Here is a 14,455-nt window from a genome sequence, read left to right on the forward strand (position 1 = left end):
AAATCTGACTTGTTTCTTAGTGCAGAGTTCTTGACACAAGCAGAAAATGAAATTTGGAGGCTTTCTGTACACCGTTGATGTACAGAAGGCCTCCAGATTGCCATATTGCAGTTTCAAGGAAAGTGGTCATGTAATCACTGAATTCTCACACTTAGAGCTGGCAGGGGACAGATGCAACATCGGACCGATGCTACATCCACCTAGGTAACTGAGGAAAAAAAAGCCCATACTTCTCTTTTAAGACTTATGGCATGATAATCTGTCCTCTAATACCTGCTTGTGTTTTTGGAGTATCCTACACTCTCATCTCTCTACCTGCCTGTGTTCACATACTGCAATAAATCTTCAAAAAACACCCCTAGACTGAGCCTGGATTTTGTCAGTGTGCTCTGGAACTGGTATTTGGGATTGCAGCCTCTGAGCAGGTAAGGGAGACTTGAGTTACTTCCAGTGGCTCCTTTGGTGCTACAAATATATAGGAAAATAAATTACTACTACTACTCAAGATGCAAATCATTTTGAACACTGTGTTACAATCTACGATCCTTTGCATGATCGCACAAGTAAAAGCTGAGCATGAACTTTATCACAAAAAAGAAATGTGTTCCAAAGAAGGCAATTAAAAGGAAACACATTTAAGTCTTCAGCATAAATTGCCAGTGCGGTTCCAACATTAGTGTCTTACGCAGTAATTTCAAGCTGACGGTTTCTCTTATCTAGTGCTCATAACTTTTTCATTTTCCCACCAGTTTGCAGTGGAACAAGACAATCGTGCAGGTTTAATGAAGCAAGGCTAAACATTTTCAAAGATTCCTAGTACAACATTTATATCATCAGCAATGAAAACAACAGATGAGGTTTGACAATGAGTTGCGGCGATCACCCAAAATTTTAATTAAGATGACTTTACGCTGACTGCCAGATGTAGATATGAGCTCCATTTAGCTTAGTGTTTCTCGCTTAGGCTTTTTTTCAAGCACAGAAAATAACAGAGAAAACACATACACCTAAATGCTTTTGTTGCTTAGCAATGTCATCTCTTTTAATTTGCTCCTTTGAATTCTCGAAACACATTATACTTTTTCCAATAAGCATTTTTAAATATGCAATATGCTTTGCAAGAGCTGTTTTTAGTTTATGAAAAAGAAAACCGCAACACAGAAAGCAGAAAAGAGAAATGAGGACTATGGCAGATTTTTTAACCTGAGTGGGAACGGCTGGGAATTTCAATCAGGTTTTTATTGCTATCTGGTTCTATATAGGGAAGAATCCCCCTCATCCCCCTTCCTGTCCTGCTGAATGCCATCATAAGGGCCAAGAAGCAAGGAAGGATAACCCCAGTGGGATCATAGACAGCAATAGCATACTCACAGAGGTCCTTGCCTGAATGTGTCTCCATTTAATCCTGGACAAAACAGAATCCCTAAAGTTCCATTTTGATAGCAATATGCTTTTTAGTTTAGGTTTATAGTGTCTTCCATTAGCAACCTAATTGAAGCATAAAGTACACTTATACTGGTAAGTAGTACAAAGCAAATCCAGCATTACATAGAGGGAATGCAAATCATGGCATACCTTTACTGTGACTGCTTGCTTAGCAAATACTAATTTTTATAATACAAGAGTTTTATACAGTTTTTTACAATGCTGGTTTTAGTTTATATTACTAACATCCATTTCTGTGTTTTACTATAGACATCACTTATCCTTATAGCTGCCTTAAATGGTACAGGTGGTTGAATTTCATACATGAAGAAGTGGCATTTTGTTCTAGATCTGCTTCAGAGCAATTTCATGCGTAGGATTATTGGCCATAAATATTATTTTGAAATTTATTTACCGAAAGAGCAACAGAAAAGTGCATGTCATAACTTTGAGGACCACTTTCCATTTTTGCTAGTTAGTAAATTATGTGATGGGCTGAAACTAAACCACATTCATATTTTTCTAGAAAATTCCAAAACAAACAATTAGACTTTAAAGGTGTAAATTCACTTATTTTATTCCAATTTCATTCCAAAAAATTTTAAGAAAGAATGAGGTAGGTAGAATGGTAGAATTTAGAAAGGCATGTACATGATACAAACATTTCTCATAATATTAATGGTGGTACTAGATATTTTTGTATCATGTACATCACATTTTGTTGCTTCGTATCATTCTTCTTTAAAAGAAATAAAAACATGTTTAAATGAAAACTGATAATAAAAAAACAGAAAGCACTGCCAATGAGTATATACTATTTGCACTGCCTCCTAGCCTATGAACCCACATCCACAACTCATCTAATGTCTTAAGCTGAACAAACACAATGCTTTGTTTATGTGAAGTTCATATAAATGCACAGACAATGTCGGGGAAATAGGATAATCTCAACGTTTTGTGAAAGCAAGTCACCTCTTCAGGTGAAAAGAGCAGATATCGTAAGGTGCACTCAAACTAGCACTTTTAACCAGTCCCTGGTGCAGCCCCTTGGGTCGGTTCATTTGTGTAATGTGAGTGCCTCAAACCACTCTCGGGACCGGTTAATCAAACTGTGATCAAGAACGGCTAAATATAGTGTGAGTACAAACCATGCTGAATCACAATTCTCCTGTATAGTGAAACAGAAATTGCTGGTCTTGTTAGAAGTGTTGCTGGAAACACTTCTTTACAAACCAGTGGGGGAGTGGGGAAGGGGGACCTGGGCATAGTTCAATTAAAACAGTGAGCAAGTCCTTAAAATCAGTTATTCCTAATATGTGCACCCCATCCAAATCCAGCTCACCAGGGATGAAGGACTCCCAGTGGCATATACCCTTATGACTTTAACTCTGTGGGACAGCTGAGAGCTGTTTATCTCATTATCTTGTGAGGGTGAATTAGTAACAGAGAACCTCTTCACAACTAGGGATGAGCTTAAAAGTCTCAAGTATGGCTGTTGAATATTTATCCATTTGGCAGGAGCAAAACATCAAGTATAATGGTGGTATTAATGCCACTGTTATACATGACAGCTTCGCACTATTAAGGGTTGGTAAAGATGGCAGCAGGAGCAGGCACTGCTTAGTCTTTAACAATCAGTAAAGTCTTTACCCCCTTTTACTTATCTTCCTGGGGATCCCCAGCCATGTCAGCAAAGAGACAGGGTGCTAGAAACATCACTGACCAAATATGGCCATATCCATAGACCAAATATGGCCATGTCCATATTTGGTCAGTGATGTCACAACATCCCCCACCAAATGTAATCCTAATGAGCACTCTGGACAGCTGTCATTAGCACAGGAGTGCAGTGTGATTGGGTGGGTCAGCATATCAATGGGTTTTTCTTTCAATGGGCAACAATCATTGTGACTTACACTACATTTATTTTAGATGTTTTCTATATATTTTTAAATAAGGACTCATGAAAAACATGTGCATGTTATTCACAACTGACTTTTTTGTAAAGGGGGGTGGACGAATATCTGGGGCCCGTCTGACAGAACTCCTGTCACCCCGAATGGGTGACTCCATCAGAGAACCGCTTCCTCGCCACTGGGTTACAGGACCAAGGTATTATAGCTGGGCACCGCACCCAAGACTAGGCAACACTAGCTTGATGCAAACTAGAACTACTTTATTGAACAGAAATACTGTTTTAATACACTCCAAAAATAGGGCAGTCCCCACATGAATGGTAAGAAAGTATTATACATTAGGATAAACATCCCACCCTGATTAGGTAAGAGCTTGATCATATTAGCCAAAACAGTGTAAACAGTACAGCCAACAGCTAACAGTGATCTAATTAACAGTAAGCTAATCAACAGCCAGGCACTCAGCCAATACTTTGATTAATTAAGGAGCCCACCCCAGACAGCCCGGTAACAAACCCACCCCTGAATACACAAAGTACATTACACATGCTGTTTATCAAGTGTTTGCTTTCACTTGTATAATCTGCCCATCATAAGACAAAATTCATAAAATATTCTAACATTATAAAAAGTGGAATTATTTATCTTCATAGATTTCTTGAGGTAGATTGTTGATAAATATTTCTGTCCCAAGTGGAGGAGCTTCTCTAACCCAGTCCTCATGAGTGCCACCATATTTTCTCTGACTAGTAACCTGTACACGATTACATCTTTCCATCCACTCCAGAAGGGAAGATGTATTGTCTTTTTTGCAGAGAATTAATCCAAGCCTCACTCTCAGCATTCACCACATTGTTGTCCATCATTAGAGAATGATCTGCTCTCTCCAAGGGCCATAATCAGTGGGTAGAAGGCTAACCCCTAGTCCCCTCCAAAAGCCCCTACCCGGATGGGTCTGTCAGAGCCCCCTTATCTTAAAGGAGACTTCCCAATTCTGATAAGTTCCCCACACACATCCACAACTACAGGGCCAGGGTTGTGGGGAAGAAACCCTTGTCTCATCAACATGGACCCCCTTCATGTTAAGGGCAAGTGGCCTGGTATGGTGCAGAAGAGGGGACAGCATGGACCTTGAAGGTCCTACAAGATAGTGATTAGTGTGTTCTTATGTGGTATTAACAACTGAATTTGATATAGCGGACATTATGGGTAACTGGCTTATATGAGTCAATTTGTATTTCACTTTTAGGATGAGTTTCCAATATTGTTGTTTCCTAAAATAATATCTAAAGTATCAGTAGACCCCTTGTATAAACAGGTGTTCAGGATACTTCAGAATTCCAACATAAAAGCTGCACTGCTAAATCATAACTCTTTGTTGCTATTTGTTGAGTAATATGAGAAGTGAAAACTTTTTTACCTTAGAATAAAGCATAATTATCTAGCTGATCATCTGTATAAAACAAGAGTGCTTGCTGGAACAAACTTTTCACTGGGCAGTAAGCGTACATAATCTTTTGATTACACTGTTTGATGTGTGCATTTGCATGTGCTTTCCCACATCAAATTCCCATAAATGATATAAAAATCATTCCATTAAAGTAAATGTTTTCGAGCCTGACAGCCTCCATTTTCAGATACCTGTAAAATTCAGATGCATCTCCTTAAATGCACCATCTCTTCATGAAGCTGATTAAAATACAATCTAGACACTCCAGGCCATCCAGCCAGCTGTAAAATGGCCAAAGGCAAGGACTGCTACTTTCACAGTATCACAGAAGATGAACAAATTGGTCAGTTCAGTTCATATCCTCCTACATGTTATATTTCAAAATGTCTACAATTATGCTGCATACCTCCATTAAATATTTTTGCCTGTACATAAGATTTTACAAAATCAGAATGTGAGTTTAGCACTGTAACTAAATTGAAGCAGCACCTTAAAAACACATATAAAAATGTAAAAAAAAGAAAAAACTCTCTTTAGTCCTGCTAAGTAAATCAGTCAAAATCCTTAAAGCCCACCTCCAAACAAAGCTTATGTCCTGCCACCTCCCAAAAACCAATTCAGCATAAAAATAAATGTTTAGTGGGCTCTTTTACATTACAAGTTTGCCATCTGTACCCCTTGCCGGGAGTCATTGGCAGCAGATCCAGCACTTCAGCAGACCCATTATCGATTCCTGATATTATCAACCACTAAACTATCAAGGATCCCACCACTGGACAAACAAACAGAAGTGTCCAGGTCATCCATACAATGGTGAGGACATTCAAAGAAGAACCCTCCTTCACTCCAATAGAAAAAAATATAATGCCAGGTGAACACAGATTTTGGTAAGTATGAGACACATCAAGGAAACCGCATTAAAAAGACCAAGTGGTCAATCAAGTCTGCCCCATTTTGTTTTTTCACTTTTTTATCTGAGCATAGATCTACAGTATATTTGTCCCAAAGATTCTGAATCCACTTATTGCAGACTGACCTACTATTTCTGTTTGAAGTCTATTCCAAGCATCAACCACTTTTTTGGTAAAATAATTAGTTTAAGTTAGTTTTGAACTTTCCTCCTGCTAGTTTAAGGTTATGTCCCTGTTTTCTTGATCTTAGCTTCACATTGAAAATACTGCCCTCCTGAACCTTATTCACCACCTCAAGGTGTTTAAAAGTTTCAGTTATGTCTCCCCTTTCTACTCTTTCCTCCAGACTGTACATATTAAGTTCCTGAAGTTTTTCCTGATATGTTTCATCTCTCAGACCTTCCACCATTTTGATTGCTCATCTCTGAACTCGTTCGACCTTATCATTATCTTTTTCTTCTTTTTTCCTGATACACTCCAGAATTTTAATTGCTTTTCCCACTGCCTGGCCACACTGTTTGCTCATTTTATATTAATCTGAAATAAGTACCCCCAAATCGTTTTTCTCTGTAGTTCTGGCCAAAACTGTATCCCAAATGTTGTACTCTATTAAGGGGCTTTTTTCCCTAAGTGCATTATTTTACCACTTCCAGCAATACCAAATCATCTTCCATGTTACAGACACCTTTGGCAATACCTATGTCCAGTGTGCCACCCTGGTCCAAACCATTTTTGATGTACAGTAGTTGAAGAATATGTAAACCCAACATTTTGTGTTCATGATATGTGCCTGCTGTGTAATGTACTTGCATGAAAAAACACCCTGTTCTCTTTATATTGCTTCCTTTGTGTGAAAATCCTTTCCTATTAAATACTGACCACATTAGGCATGAGAGCACAGAACAGTCAGTTTTCTCACTGTGCTGAGAACTCAGCCTTCTTTCCTCCAATGATCAGGCTTGTCCTGACACATCCCTCCCCCCTCCCAACCCCCACTGCGCAGCCATTCACTGGGAAGGAAAGTGTGCTGCTGTTTCTCCTCTCTCAGCTCTCTCAGCTCCTTCTGCAGCTGAGAACATAAGTGATCACTTATAAAAAAGGGAAAACGGGTGTGTACAATATTTTTTTATATATGTATACACAAATGTTTTGCCTTTCAGTTCTATTTTAAATTGAATAGGTTGTTTTAAAAGTTAGGGTTCACATACAGTATACTTTAAGAAATTCTGTCAGATTTGTCTGATATGATCTGCCCTCAAGTCATTTAGAATGTACTGTATAAAGCAACTTATAGGGGCAGATTTACTAAAACTGGAGCACTCAGAATCTGGTGCAGCTGTGCATGGTAGCCAATCAGCTTCTAACTTCAGCCTGTTCAATTAAGTTTTGACAATAAAACCTGGAAGCTGATTGGTTTCTACGCACAGCTGCACCAGAATTTGCATGCTCCAGTTTTAGTAAATCTCTCCTTAATACATATATTCTTAATTAACCTAGCCATGAGTTAGGACAGGGGCGAAGGGAAATGGAAAGCAAACATATTTAATGAGAAACATGGAGGATGCCATAGCTAACTCTAGTTACATTTTTAGTGCACTGACCTGTAATTTACCATTTAGGTCACAAAAACACAAAACATAGATCAATGCATTGCAAAGCATGTTAGCCTATGTAATATGTAGGCTGCTATTGCAAACCTTCAGCTGAAAATGCTAGATGCATGGAAGTCTCTGGCTTTAGGTTACTGATCAGAAACAGGTATGCAGCAAGCTGAAGCAGAAAAAAACATGTTATGGGTCACTGATTCTCAAAGAAACCCAGGCAATAGAGAAGCATCACAATAATGCAATTGGCATTCTCAGAAGTTCAGCAATGAAAGCTTATATTTTTCTACTCTTTACAGATCCCTTTCTAGCAAGCCTGTGCTTTGCCCACTTAGAGGTTTTCTTTATTTCCCCATACACCCCCAACAAATACATATCTTTACTTTTAACCTAGCTGGCCTGTTATGATAAAAGTCTTGGTAGAAATGTGACAAAATGTAATTGTCTCAAATGCCTTGTCTGCTGTAATCCCCCATAAACCATTAGCATATACCTACCTTTCCTTCACCCCTATGTCCAGAGCCAAAGGAAAAACTTTGTACTTCCAGGTATGAAGAAATATGTGACTCACTCCACGTGACAGTGCTGTCACATAAGGAGTCCATAGCCCTCTGAAAACTACGACTTCAACGACTTATAGCTTGCACAGAATTTTCCTTTGTTGCTGATGGCTAATGGAGTCATGGAAAATTTGCAAAGGTCTGTATACGGGTCCTTTGCTGTCCATGTTTGTCCAACCCTATTCCATAGTTTATGCCGGCCAATGTCAGTCAGCCTGTGTAAATGCTAATATTGTTTATGGCCTCTTCAATAAATTACTAAAGATATTAGGATTCATCACGGAGCTCTGTGACCTTTATAAATACGCTGTGCCCATGGCTTCATGCAATTACATAGTCATGGAACCTCTCTGTGAATAGATGAGTGAAATTTTCAGTCAGATAAAATGCAATCCACTGTTTTCATTAGCAAGTTTTCTAAATTGTTATGTACATAGTGGACCTGAATTACTACGTGTTAATAGGTTGTCAATCCTCACTTGATCTACAGTGAAGCTTATAAACTTCACAAATAAAGCAGGAAAAAGCCTTGGTACATCCACACTACAAGCTCCAATCTAAATGTCCAGTTCAAAGTTCTGAAAAGTTAAAAATCAAAAATGTTTGCTGGCCAAAAGACAACTTGCAGCTTCCGGTAGTCATTCTAAGCACCTCAGTCAGTGGTAAATGGTTTGTCTCATCCCTGTAACTGCCACATCTGCAAAAGAGCTTTTTACAACAGACTTACTGGTCAGATCACCAAGTGAAAATAAAGGAGAGAAAGCCAAAAAAGGAAACTAACGCAGTCATCACTCCTAAAAATTGGTAAGCTGCAATATGATAAATGATTACTTTTGGGTTTGATACCATTTTAATAATTCTTATGTCTTGATGAGAACAATGCTTTAGCAGAAGATTCATCAAATAATTGTTTGTTTTTTTAGTTTTCAACATAGCAGGCAGTGGTCATTTTCAGCCTAGCTTTGGATTTACTGTAGCTTGGTCATGAATGTGATGGGAGCATAGGTGGTCTTAGCCTTATTTAAGCAGTTTAACAACTGGTTGTAAAGGCTCAAGGTTTTTTACCTTCATGCATTATATGCATGCATGCAGTAGTGCCTCCAGCCCCCCTACAGCTTACCTGAGCCCCATCTTGATCCAGCAATGTGCACGAGAGGTTCGGTTCTCCTGGGTCTCTCCCTCTTCATTGGCTGAGACAGCAGCAGTAGCCAATGGCTTTTGCTACTGTCAATCACAGCAAGTGAGCCAATGAAGAGAGGGCTAAGCCACACTCCATGTGTGAATGGACACAGAGAGCAGTAGCTTGGGAGCAAGCCTGCTTAGGTGCCCCATAGCAAGCTGTAACAGGAGGGAGGGTCCAGGAGCACCAGCAGGGGGGGGATCCAAGAAGAGGAGGAGCAGGGCTGCTCTGTGCAAAACCATTGCACAGAGCAGATAAACATGACATGTTTGCTATTAAAATACCAAGCCTTTAATATCACTTTACTTATAAATGTTGTTATTGATTCTAAAAGAAAATTGAGCATGCATGGTGAGGGACAGGTTCTGGATGGGTATGCATCTGAACACACACATATGCAGCTCAAACTCCAGCACCACTGAAATGAAATGAAAAGGTAAATGCAGGAAATTTCTATGTTGAGTGCTGAACATACATTTTCAAGATTAATAGATATGATATCCGATACATTTATGAAAAAAATATATTTAGGGTGACCCTGTTGTTACTAAAAAATAAAATATTGAAGTAGCAGCATCCTGTAAAACAAGAAAAAAAATCTTACTTATCCACTGTGCACAGTGGTTCCATCCCCTGGCCCTTACATCGCTACTAGGTCCTGTAAAGATGTAGCGGACAATGGATGAATTCACAGCATGCAGCGAGGAATATGACATCTCACACTCCTGGAAGTATCAGATATCAGTGGTGGACATAGATCTGGAAGAGTGCAATGAGTGCAGTTGCCCCCTGCTGGACAGGTAAGCATACCTCTTTCACAGGCTGCTATCAGTTGTGTGGCTTAAGTTACTGCCCCCACTATAATTGTTAAAAATAATGTTTTCTTAAAAAAAAAAAGTTTTTTTTTTCATTAAAGTAATGAGGTAAGGGAAAGGAGGGGTAAAGACTAGGCACAGTGCTTATATGAAAACAAAACCACCTAAACCACCTAAAAGAGGAACTTTGAAAAAGAGAACTGTACCAATACAGTTTCAGCACTATGGACAGCTCCAGATGATTGGGTTTAAAGCTCTTTTTTTTTTTTTTACAGCTTACTATAAATGTGACATTCACTGGCCATTTGCCATATATTGGTTTTGGTAGGTGAATGGGAATTAACCAGTGAATGTTTTCTAAATATGCCACTAAACTAAAATGCAGTATATCACAGATTTACAACTATCTAATGGTTAAGAAAATCCATTTTAACATGAAAAAATATAAACAACATATTTAAAATTGAAACTGGGATTAGGAAATAGATCAGCCACAGATTTTATTTTTAACATTACTTTGTTGTCAACATTTTCTTTTACCATACTCAAGTTTACACTTTTGTTTAGTGCTTTGTGCTCAGTGCTTTAATAATCTGCCAAATGAGCTATTCATGACTTTCTTTGACTAAACTAATCACCTGCATCGCCAATATTTGGAGTAATTCAGACATGTAAGTGCACATACAATACTTGTCTGCATTATGGTTGCAAACAAGTGAACATTGTATTGCTGCCACCACTCCCTGACATTATGCTGCGAGGCTTAGTAAATCAAGCCCAGTATGTTCATATATTAGAAAGTGCTGCTTGTAACAGAGAGTGTTGTTTATATATCTGTTCCACTTGCTTTTTTAACACAGAGTGCCATCTGTCTCCACATTTGCTTCAAAGTAAAATGCTTCTAGGGAAATGTGTAGATGAAGATTGACAAGTTTTGCAAACATACACACATAAAAACACACACACATACAAACACACATACATAGACACACACATAAGCACATGCATGCATACACACAAACACACACATAAACACACACAGACACAAACAGACACACACAGAAACACACACCAGCAAGGTAAATAAGGAAAAATAAATTTCCTATTAGAAATGATAAAGATACAGTATTTGAGGTCACCTAAGAGTGACTCATTGATTTCTCCTCTGCTTGTATCCTCTGCTTTAAGGTAAAAAAAAACTTTTAATAATAGCTCCCCCCCACTGCAAATACTCACCTGAGCCCAATCTCTGTCCAGCACTGTGCACACCTGCAGCAGCACTTCTCCTCTCTCCCTGCTCTCCCAGGTTTAGCTGAGATCAGCGAGAGCCACTGGCTCCTGCTCCTGTCAGTCAAAACCTGTGAGCAGAGAATGGTGGGCGGGGCCATGCCAGGATGTGTGTCTGAATATACACAAAGAGCCCAGCTCAGGATCAAGCATGCTCGAGGTGTCTTCCTATGAGGGCACTCAGTGGGGAAAGGAATGAGGAGCCAGGACCACAAGCAGAGGAACCCAGCAGAGGAGGATTGGGGCTGTGCTGTGCAAAACCATTGCACAGAGCAGGTAAGTATGACATGTTTATTATCTAAAAAAAAAAATGCTTTACCATCACTTTAAGTTTGCCATGATGTGCAAAATGAGCAAAACGTATATAAAAAAATTACATGCATATCAAGATAAACACTCATAGTGGATTTCCATCTACCCCACAGTTTTATTTTAAATATCCATGCTCCATGAACCTGCAGAATTAGTCCTATGTAGAGTCATGGAGTCCTTCACTAAGGCAGGCCATACATGATTCATTTTCTTGCGTTCAATGCAAGAAAATGAATCCATTCCCCCATCCACATATTTGATGTGGATAGGGGAATCCCTTTCATTGAGCTATTGTGTTCTAACAATTGAGAGGGTTCCCTGCCATCAGAATACACTTATTAGCATCACCGGCTTGAGCTGGCAGTACTGATTGAGCAATTTTCCAATAGGCTGGTTGTACAGAAGTTGATCAAGAGATCGACATCTGTACCTTCAGGCTGCCCATAGATGGTCCCTGCTGAGTAGGCCAAACTTTGATCAATCTATGGTCGGCTTAAGACTTTTAACAGCAGCTGAAAATACATGCACTATCTGGCCATCAAACCAAAGTCTTGATCACCAAACATAAAATATACATGTTTGTATACATAGAGGAGAAGAGGGGATCTCTACAGGTATTGGCAGCAGGAACCCATTTTAGTAGGCTCAACCATAAGGTATTGAGTAAGAGTTACAAACCCTGTAAAAAAAAAATGCAGGAAGCCAAATCAAGTGAATGTTCTCCTATGTCTATAGATACAATAAATCTTCACAAAATCCTTTCTGTGAAAATAGGAAACCTGTTATAGCAGGATTACAAAGCCTGCCATTGCTAAGCTTATTTGGAAATTCTAGTTAACACCCTGGTTTTATTGCTTTCGGAGCCACCGATCTGCAGCAATCCAATCATAAGTGTGTCTTCCCTATGACTTGATTTGCTGCATCAACCGTGCATCAAAAAATGAGAGAAAGTCAACTCTCAACAACATCTAACAAATAATTTTCCTATGCCAAATATATAGATATGAGTGCAAGTGAACTCTCAACAACATCTAACAAATAATATTCATTTACCAAATATAATAAATGATGAACACAATATAGTGACAGTCCCATGAAGATGTAATGCCGTAGGCCAAAAAGATGCCCACGGCATTACATCTTCATGGGGCTGTCACTATATTGTGTTCACCATTTATTACATTTGGTATATGAATATTATTTGTTAGATATTGTTGACAGCTCTCATATCATTATATTTGGTATAGGAACATTATTTGTTAGATGTTATTGAGAGTTGACTTGCTCTCATCCTTTAATGCACGGTTGTTGTAGTGCCTATCTATTCACGTATTTGTTTGTTCAAGTGTATTTCACTTTTTAGGGGGCAGCTGTCAACCTTGTTTGCCAGCTTAGGGCTCATGTACACTGCAACTGATAAACTCACGTTCAGGAGCTGTTCAGCGTTTTTTTCAGCAGCCCCTGAACTCACCCTAATGTTTTCCTATATGTCCATGTACACTATGTCGTTTACAGACATTTGAGATTACAGTAGTTTTTTTTAATGCAGAAAACTTGCATTCAGCAGTCGACTTTATCAGCGTTTCAATCGCAAAATGCTTGTAAATGTGGCAAATCGTGTTTATAAGCGTTTGCGTTTTCATTTTTTTTTAACTCTCCCAGTTCCCGATGCTGTCCAGAGCCTTTTTTCATCATGAAAAATGCATGCAAATCATTTTTAAGGTACTCAAATGGACAAAACACTGAACACAGGATGTTCCTACCAAGCTTGTCACACATAGTAATGACCATTTCACACCTCAGATCTCTCCCACCCTTGGAAACAAAAGATATATTAATGAACATTCACACCTCAAATTCCTTATGAAGACCCCCTGCCAGGTGGCCTTAATGACTCACTCCATCAGAAAACTTTCCCACCCTTGGAAACAAAATAAATGTTAATGAGCAACTCACACCTAAGCTAATCTCAACACATACTGCTGTCTGCTTCTACTCTCTGTATTTCTCTGAAACAGTCTGAAATAGTTAATAATTTACCACTTTTCAGTGCATTCTGGGCAATTGGGAAGTTCTCCTGTGCTTATCTTTAAAAAATGCTTCTAAACGCAAACGCACATAAATGCGTTATACAAACGTGGATAAACAGACGTTTTTTAACCTACATTTTCCAGCAGTCAGTTTCCATCATTCAGAAGTGTCCCGTGTACATGGGGTCTTATTGTGGGCAATATCTATTATTGTTTCAGTCACATAGGGGCCACAATATTTCAGTTATATATTGATTTGCTGCATGTCTGTTCTGGGCTTGTGAGTTATAAACATCCCCTGGCTTCTTTATTTTCTAACAGCCAGGTCACTAAGGTTTCCAAGGGAGGTCAGCAATGGCAGCCCATATACAGTATTCCTGACAGATTTCCTTTATTGTATGGCAAGGGTATATTATGCCATGTATAGTTTGTTTTAATTGGGCTCTATTTTCCCTACTACCTAACATTTAATCTTTATCCTCAATTATTTCATTTACAAACATTAAAGCAGAGCTGCAGTTAGAAAGTATCTATTTTAAACAATGAAACAGAAATCTTCTATAAACTTACAGCATATATTTAATTAGTCCACTCTACACCCTATGTGCAAAAAGAGCAAAGTCATGTGACTGGGATCCCAGGAGTGTGACTACGATGGGAACTTGTGCAGATGATTATGGTGGCAGGACTGATCAAGGCAACTTGCCATTGTAAAGTCTTCATTACGTTTTTCACATTGACGCTGAGAATAGTAACAGTGGGCAAATATATAACACAACTTTTATTTACAGCTCATAGACACAGGACATTGAGCTGCTTTCAAAATCGAAATGGACAAACCTGTAATAACCCATAATAAACCAAATTATTGAAAAATAAAGGTTAGTTAGGGTAAAGTTCCACTTTAAAGTGAATCTGTGTGCTTTGACTCAGGAAATACTTACCTTTTTTAAATACTCAGCTGT

The sequence above is a fragment of the Staurois parvus genome, unplaced genomic scaffold (genome assembly GCF_062004578.1).
Source record: "Staurois parvus isolate SC_StPar_1 unplaced genomic scaffold, SC_StPar_1.0 ptg000230l, whole genome shotgun sequence".
Classification (NCBI taxonomy): Eukaryota; Metazoa; Chordata; class Amphibia; order Anura; family Ranidae; genus Staurois; species Staurois parvus.